Below are 9,788 nucleotides of genomic sequence, written 5' to 3'. Positions count from 1 at the left end.
ATACTTCCTTCTTTCAGTCTGATAATAATTTGCATTTTTGTACAATATTAATGCAAAACCTCTCATTAAACATGAAAATATGGTGTCATGATATAAGGAAAAATGCTATTTCAAACACTAGGGAAGATATATACTTCATTTCAGAATAGATGGCTTTTTGTTGAAAAATATATATTTTCTAGGAAAAAAATATAAGGTCCCTAGGGTACAATCTGGAAGAAGATGGAGAACAAAGAAAGCTAATTTTATAAAAACGATAGTAAGAATAAGAGCTAAATTGAGTAAAACAGACCAAGAGAAAAGGTAAGGATGCAGGGACTCCATGAGGAAGTGCCATCTAGACAATACATTTCCCCTTTATCCTACAGCCATTTTTGAACTCTCCTGTGAAATCTGCAGTGTCTTAAAGGATCTCGTCCTTTTGAATATTATATAATGTGTCCCCCAAGCTGTGTGATTTCAGGTGCTTTCATGAGCTGTGAGCCTGGGGCCTAACTCTGAAGCATATTTGCATACTTTTGTAAACATTCTGGTCCTTTTGCAGAATCTGCCCTCAAGTTTAAATCTACAAACAGCAGCTTGAGTAGGGTTTTGTAAATTAAAATAATTTTCAGGCACACTGGGACATTCATATCCTATATTACCCTGGCACTCTTGGCAAGAGCTCAAAAGTAATTGTACACCACATTAATATTAAAGAAGCCCTTTTAAATTTTTTCTGAAGGTGGTGATGCAATTTCAGTAGCTTTGTCCCCTTGGGAATTTATAAATATCAAATTGGTTTAGTAAAGAGGCACTATTAGGAGTCTTCATCATAAACTGCACCTCTTAAAATAATCTTTCAATATATCATGTGGAAATCCCACAACTCTGGTGTGGAAACAGATGGCACAATTGTGCTATTTAACACCATTGCCACCCTTGGACTGTTCATTTCAATTAAGACATTTAAGTCATGGTGGGTAGATTATGTTACTAGTGCTGGTCAGCAGAGTTTTCACAAGGCCACATTTCTTGATGTCATGTCATACGGCAGGAGAGGGGGCTGTTGTGACACATGCATGGGACCACTGTCAGAAATATGGAAGCTAATTCAGAACTCTAGGTTTGCCTTGGACAGAATCAAATCCTCTTAGGATGGTTTTCAAGAGCCCCACATTTGCATCATCTTTCTTTTATTTGAGAAGCTTTTCAGAAGCAAGGGGACACAGTGAAATAATGAAATAATCACAAAATGAAGCTGGGAAGCAACACCTTGTTTTTCTGAAACTGATCAAAGTAAACCTGAAAATCAATGAAAACTATGCAGGAGTCTTCCACCAAAGGAACGGGCATGACTTTGCATTATTTATTATCTTTGAAAAGGCAACATTAAATAAGTAGAGACAAATATACTAAGGATTTTTAGGTAGCTAATAATCTTGCTTCTTAACCCAGAAAAACAGTGTTTAGGGGGATAGAGGGCGAGTTAATTAATCTTCCTAAATCTTAATAATACCACCCAATTTGCAGAAAAGTGAGCTAACAGGGTTTTGTTCTTTGGGGGCTAGTCCAAAAAGATAGTCCAAAACTATTTAAAAGTAGAAATGACTACCATCACTGCAGTAAGCTCACCAATTCTACTGCAGGCTGGAAAATCGCCAAGATGTGTCCTTGAATTTTTGAGTTGTAATAGGAGAGGACAAGAAGATAATGGCTCAGGTTTTTGAAGAAAAAATATCAGAAAGAAAAGTCATTACAGTTACTGTATTTGTTTGCTACAGATACTATAACAAAATGTCAAATACTATATGTCTTAAGCAACAGTTATGGAAGCTGGAAGTCCAAGATCAAGGTGTTGGCAGGTTTGGTTTTTCCTGAGGCCTCTCTCCTTAGTTAGCAGGTGGCTGCCTTCTTGCTGTGTCCTCATTTGGCCTTTTCTCTGTGCACGAGCATCCTTGTGTCTATTCTTCTGTTAGGGACACCAGTCACATTAAATTAGGGCTTCACCCATTTACTCTCATTTGACCTTAAAATTTACTTCTTTAAATGTCCTATCTTCAAATATAGAAACATTGTGGAATGTTGGGGGTTCGACATATTAATTTTGGGGATACACAATTAAGTCCATAACAGTTGTCTAAAATGAATTATAATATAATTCATAAATAGAGGTTTAATAAAGATTGAAGACTTAAAGTGAGTAGGAGTTCCACTTTTGGCATGAAAAGATGAGGAGTTCCATGGACCTACACCATAGAGGAACTGGTCAAAATTACAAAAAGTCAACCATTTAAAGCTTTGGAAGTAGTGCTAAAGCTAAACAGTGAATGAGAAAACATTTATTGATGAAAACCTGATAAAACTTAGTAAAAACAGCAAGATTCTATGGTATTTAAACTATGACCCATTCCTCCCTATTTCCCTTCCCATTATAATAGAAAATTCACTCCAGGTGGGTGTATCCAAGAACCCAGGGATCCCTCTCTCCTCAGCAACCAGTTGGAGGATTAAGGAATCTTCTTGGAAGGGGTAAAATCATGGCTTTTCTCATTCTGTCCTTCTACGTTCCACAAGGGCACAGCCAAGATACAGGGGTTCTCCACTTTCACACAGTCCTCATTTATGGGATGCAGACTGTATCGTGGCTGCAGACACTGAAAATACTGGGGCCTGGAATGCCCTCAGCCCATCTTGGCTTATAGGGCAGAGGTTCCACATCTGTATAGGCAAACTGAGAAAACCATAGCTGACTTTGCCAATCAGAAAGAAAACAGAAAAATTGTTCTTAAAATGGACCTTAATAAAATTATAGCTGGCTTCTCATCAGAAATAATGAACATCAAAAAGAAGTTGGATATTTTCAAAGTGCTCAAAGAAAAAAACTGTCAACAAAGAATCTTATATCCAACAAAGTTAGCTATTAGAAATGAAGGCAAAATATACAAGCTCTGTCCAGAAGGTATCCAGCCATGTAATATAAAAAATAGAGGCATTTGTTGAAGAAGAAACACAATAAAAGATACAAGAAACATTGTACACAGGACAATGATAGTCCAAAACTATTGGGACTATCTCAGTCCCCTTCAAAGCAGGTGCCTTGGGAGCTCACACAGTTCTCCCAGTTGCCATCAGCTGCCCCATTGTATTTTCCTGAATCCCACTGATAGTCTGAAATCTCTTCCCTCTCAAAGGTGATTTTAGTTTTAGGAAAAGCCAGAAGTAACAGGATGCCAACTCTGAGCTGTGGAGAGACTGAGTCACCTGAGTGATTTGCTGTTTCAGAAAAATCTCTGTGAGAAATGATGCATGAGCAGGAGCATTGTCACGATGAAGCTGCCACTCACCAGTTGCCCATAGCTGCGGCCTTCTGAATCATCCGAATCGTTTTTGCAGATGAATGTTTAAATGTAATACAAAATTTGATGCAGATTCATTGGTCTAGTTGCTCAGTCATTTTGAATGCAATGGCCACACAGTACACACACTTACTCAATAGTGTCTACCACTGCCACTAATACAGTGAAGTCACTATCCACACATGTGCATTCCAGTCCACCCTACTGAGCTGCCAGGTTATATCGATGTCATGCAAACCATTCTCATATTAACAATGGCCTTACTTTTTCCAGACAGACTTCATAGACATTCCCAAATAAACAAACACTGAGAGCCTTTGTTGAGAGCAGAATTGACTTACAAGAAATACTAAGAAAGTTTTTGTGGACTGAGAGCAAGTGACAGTATTTTAAGTCCACACGAAAAACAAAGAGGTCTGATAAAGGTAATTATGTATTTATAAAAGACAGTATAAATGTATATTCAAACTCCTTTCTTCTCTTAAATGATTTTAAAAGCACTTTCAAAAACAAGATGCATATAATTGTATTGCTGGACCTACAATATATAAAAGTGTAATATATTTGCTATCAGCACAAAGGAGGCAGGTGGGAGAGAAGCTGTACGGGGCTATGGAAAGGACTCCAGATGGTAACTCAAAGTTGCAGGAATAAGTGAAGAGAACCAGCAATGATAAAAAATAAGAATAAGAATAATACAACAACTATAAATACCACTCAGAAGTAAAAATTAAATGTATGTGTTTATTTAGTTTATTTAATACAGGAAGTCCTCACTTAACATAATTGATAGCTTCTGGCATTTTAAGTAAAATGACTTAAAAGGAAACTAATTTTAACATATGTTAATTAACATAAACAAGAGTTAAATTCTCCTAACACCTCATCAACATCATAATGAAATAATGTTAAACAAAACAATATTATTTGAGAACCTGCTTAGGTTATTAATATTTATTAAGGCTGGCATGAGAAAATGCCACAGATTGGATGAGTTAAACAATAGAGATATGTTTTTCACAGTTCTGGAAGCTAGGCCTCTGAGACCAAGGTTTCAGCAGGGTGGATTTCTCTGGCAGCCTCTCCTTGGCTTGCCGATAACCATGTTCTCCCCCTGTTCTTACATGGTCTTCCTCCTCTGTGTGCATATGTCTGATGTCTCTGTGTCCTAATTCTTCTTCCTATAAGAAAACAGTTACATTAGATTAAGATACATTCCACTGACCTCATCTTAACTGAATTACCTCTTTATAGGCCTTATCTATGAATACAGTCTATTCTCATGTACTGATGGTTAGGGCTTCAAGATATCAGTTTGGACAGGTAGACACAATTCAGTCCATGGCAGTTACATAACACTTCTGCAAAGCCTGTGCTCACACCAGTGGATGGATGCAGGACTCTCAGATGGTGCCACCTTCTTCGTTTTAATTCAAGAGGATGATTTCTATCCTCATTTTTCAATTCTGATTAAGTATAAACCACAATAGCTGAATCAAAGAATCTGCTAAAAATTTATGGAAAGCAAAATAAACTATTGGATATTCAACTAAGAAGAAATCATTCACCTCAATTCCCTAAGACTGCCAACCTTAGGCTGCACCATGTCTTCTGGTATTTCTAAAGGGGGTATGGCAGCTACTAATAATGGAAACACTGTTCTTCTGGCAGCACGCAGTCCCAACAGCCCTAACAAAAGACTAAACACTCTTCAAAGCCATGACCATCAGGTGCATAAGACCCTTGCAGGAGAAGATGTCTGTTTCTAGGACCAAGTTAAATCCCACTTCACTGTGGTTAAGAGGTGTGCCAGGTTCTTGCCATTTGCTTTGACAGTTTTCTTCAAGGATTAATACACAAGAACTCACAATGATGAAAGTTGGAACATTTTTATTTTGCTGTCATTGTATAATAGGCATATTTTAGTTGGTTTTTCAGTTATAATGTACTATGTCTGGACATCTATACTTGACTACATATCTTGGCAAGACCAGGGATGAGGAATAGAATAGGAAAAGAATTGTCATCATCATAGCAATGCTTTTCTAGAGCAGAAGGAATGCAGTGAATAACTATGCTGGTACAACTGATGTATATCTGATGCAGGCAAACCTGGATGTCAGGGCACCCATTTCCTGAGAGCTGGAGCAAGGATGATGAAGAAAACATAAAATTGTTGATTTCTTCTATCCAGAATCAGCCACTAGCCTGTTGAAGGAAATGAAACCCCATGGAAGGTTCTTCATGCCTTGGTTGTTTATATGGGGTTCTTCTACTAAAATCACTCTAACATCTGGCTCTGCTTCTATCCCATGCTCACTATCCCCAAAGGAGGCATGGCTTCCCTGAATGGTGAATTCTGACAAGGGACTGAGTCTGTCTGTGCCATTTTTTTTCTCTCCCGCAGGTAGCTGTCTGTCCTGCTGGCATGCAGCCTGTGTTTCCTCACTTAGTTGACCCTTCATCCTTCAGAGGAAGGGCTGCAGCTTGGGAGGCCAAGTCAAATCAGGCAGGTGAGGAGGAGGTGGGACAAAAAAGTATAGGATGACTGGCCAGAACCTATCTGCATGCTGTACTTAAGGCTCAGTAACAGCACAGAAAAGATCATTTTGTGAGTCTTCCTGATTGCTGAAGTGTTCATGATTATCACTGCTCAAACCTCGACTGTGGTAACAAAAAATTTTACTAGATATGGCTAGATTGGTTGTGATTTATGAAGAGTCGTGGCTACGGCTTTCTCATTTCTGTTTGAAACTCAGCCACCCTGACTCTCTCACTGCTGAAATGCCTGGGAAGTCATGATGACTGTCTACCAGACTCATCACTGAAACCCAGTTAACAATTGTGCCTGGTTGGAGAAGATGAGGAAAAGTGAAATCTATGCCAATGCATAATCCTAAGTTTCCTCCCCCATAAGTCTTTTAAATGCTGCTAATAACAACAACAAAGCAAAATAAACTAAACAAAATATTTTTAAACTGCAAAACAAAATCCACTTTCTATTTTCTTCCTCACCTTAGTCATGAGTGTTTTCTGCCTTCTGGGAACTCCTAGAGTTTGTGATGCTACTATAATGACATGCACCGTATTCTAACATATAGTAGTCATGGCTTAACTGCTACTCAACTCTAAGCTATGGGAGGCCATGAACATCATCCTATTCGTCAAATGTCCTTAGGATAGTGACATGCAAATAGCACTTTAGGCAAGTTTGTTCAATGAAAAGAGTACCTTTTTTTACAAGTATTTAAAAAGCTCAGCATTACAGCTTTGCATATCCATCCTGTGAGGAATTATTCTTTACCACCCAGAAATTGTGAATTGCATTTCAGATGAAAGCTTTGATTAAAACAGGCCTTGCTGGCAAAAGCACCTCCCATCACCAGCTACAAGTGGTGCCAGGATACCAAAATGAGCCAGGTCCCTTCCAGCTTTTTGATTTCAATAAACATCAATACTCGTATGTTTAAAACAGAAGCAAAATCCTTCAAAAGATCCTAAATTGTGTTGAAGTAAGGATGAAATATACTGCTGATCTGAGAGGCGACACAGCAACAAGAATTTCTCGGCTCTTTGATCAATACTTAAATGGGCTGAGAGTCTTACAATGGAAATAACCACATACCATCCCTCCTTTTTTAGATGAGGAAACTGAGACACAAGGAGGGTCAGTGATGTGATCAATTACTTCACAGCCGGTCAGTGGTTATACAACCATTTTGCTCTCACTGAGACTGAATTACGAATATCAGTGCAGAGAATTCAGATTCAGAGTTCATCAAAACCTGGCTGCTGAGAGAGCTATTAATAATTTTTGAGCACAAGGTGCCATGGTCTGAGTTGTAGGAAGAATGGTCTGGAGGTTGTCCTCAAGGTGAAGCAGAAGCAGAAAAGCAGGGGATAAGGAGGCCACTGGAGAGACCTTGGGCCAAGAGGGGACATCTAATGAGCGTGGGAGTGCTGTGTTTTAGGGGATGTAGTGGGCAGACCAGCTGAGAGAACATTTTCTAGAAATTATTTGTTTGATAAACTGCTTTCTAAATAACTCGAGAATTATTCATCTTTGTTATACTTTGTTGTACTTATTCTCCAGATTTTCCCTCTGGATAAGGCAGTAGAAAGTGGTGAAGTTAGGGGTTTTTTTTTGTCTACAACAGGCAAGATGTGAGCCTCTTCATTCATCTCAGAGGTAGAAATAAAAAGACCTGCATATGCAAATTAGAGTAGGTTAACACGTCACACAATTATAATTGTTATAATTATAACAATTTGTTATAATTATAACACAATTATAAAAGGATTTAAGAAGAGCTTCTGTAGTGATGTGGCATCATTCCAAGAACATACATGTTGTTGTGTGTGGGGGCAACTTTGCCCACAAGTCCCCCCATCCACCACTGATGAAAGTGTAACTACCAAGACATGATCTGCTTGGGGAGGAGAGGTGGTCGATCTCTCAAAGGAGAAAGACCAAGAACCTCTGGCTTTTATTAGGTTCGTAATACACAGGAATACAGGTAAAGCTCATCAATCAGTGTCAGGTGGCAAGGATCAAACAAGAGATAACATTTCAAAGAGATCTGAGGGCTTAATCTGAGTCAGTGTCTGTCAGGTAAGGGAGTTGCAAAAACTTTGGGAGACATACTCATTTCCTGCTCGGACCCTTAGCATATGAGTGAAAGCACTCTTAGCAAAGCAGGCTTCACAAAACTTTACAAATTCTTTCTGATGCCTGATCACCCCAGAACCTGCTATAGCCGGCAAAGGGCTGCACCGCCCTCCCCATCGTAGGTTTTTAGGCTTAAGTGGATTAGAGCCAGAAAGCGCTTCTCCCAGATGACATGGGACTCAGGCTATGTCAGAATAGCTGGAGGGTGAGGATCTATCACCCCCTCTTTGCTGCAGTCCCCCAAGTCCTTCCTTGAGCGCCTCCCAAGTGATCATGTCTAGCTTAGGTTGCCCCGCCCTCTGAGGGGTCGTACCTGTCATTCACTAACTAACAAAACACTGGGGGCTAGAGATGGATGAAGCAGAAGCAGTGCTCCTGCCAGAGAGATAAGCTTTGTCTCCTCAGTGGCTCACAGTCTGAAGGTCGCTCACTCAGTCTTATCCATGGGGGGCAGTTACAACTCCTGAAAGCAGGCAGAGGGGTTCCCAACAGTTGTGTGACTAACACAAGTCAGAGAATGACATTAAAATACCAGTCTACTTAATTGAAAAACAAACAGGACAAGATCAGCATATGCATAACTGTGTTTATAAATGCAAAGACCACTTCCTGAAATCATCTCTAAAGAAAAAAGAGCATACCTTGTTGGCCTATAGCCATCCACACTGTTCAATTTTTTACCAAATGAAGGCATTTGTATAATTTTTTGGTTAAAATTGCCTACTATACCAATTATTTTTGCATTACAGATGAAAAGTAATTTCTACCAAAATTTCTTGATTTGTGGAGATAAGCGAAGTTACAGTGAGAAAACTTTGAGAAGATGTACATTTTAAAATGTGGAGACAGCAGACACAGAAGCCCGTGGCTGGTCGGGCCCTGGTATGGGGAAGCATACGTCTGTCTGAACAACTTTCAGCTGGGGTCAGCAGGCCCCAGCAGGAATGCAGCCGGCATTCTGAGATATGATTTACAACAGTGATTTTCGATGGGTGGGCCACACAGAGTTTTAAAATATGCAATACCTACTGTTTAGTCAGGGGCACTGACCTCTTTTCCCTTAGATCATCAAATTTTAAAAAGCGATATACTCTGGTTTCTCTTTATACCATATAAATCTTTCACCTTTTACTAAAAAATGACAGCAACCAACACAACAATAGCCATTTTATGTGAATGAATCAAAATCATATCTTTTTTTGGTCAGGTGGGCAAAAAGTGTATTTTTGGTGTGCTGCAGAATTTAGTAATTAATTTATATGTGCAGTGGAATGAAAAAGGTTGAAAATTGCTGATGTATAAGACTTCATTGCAGTCTGCTGTACAGTTTGATCAGCAATGTCTGTTTTGTTTTTCTTGATTTTCTATAATAGAAGTCCTTCCTTTTCATTAATTTGGCCTTAATAGGTCAATAAGACAACATAATCATAGTAAAAAGACTCTTCTAACTCAAGGCGGAGCTAAAATGACATTAAAGTTTTTTTTTAACCTCAGTCTCCTTTCCCTTCATTCTTCCTTCCCTTCCCCCACTTACCAAAATAATCTGAGGTTTTACTGATATATTTTATTTTTGTTCTGAAAATTACTTAGACTTCAAAAAAGTGATCATAGCAATTAAGTAATTGATTATTTTAAAGATTAATTAAGGATGGCTTGGGTACTTTAATTTTATTACAAACATATTATCCAATAAACTACAGAAAAATCAGTGACTAACTTGAAGCTGTGCGAATAGTGTTACTATATATCCTAACACTGACTGTGCCCCCTTTTCAAATGAG

Source organism: Artibeus jamaicensis, unplaced genomic scaffold (genome assembly GCF_021234435.1).
Source record: "Artibeus jamaicensis isolate MK-2021 breed Jamaican fruit bat unplaced genomic scaffold, CSHL_Jam_final scaffold_916, whole genome shotgun sequence".
NCBI lineage: Eukaryota > Metazoa > Chordata > Mammalia > Chiroptera > Phyllostomidae > Artibeus > Artibeus jamaicensis.
Note: the sequence above shows the minus strand (reverse complement) of the source record.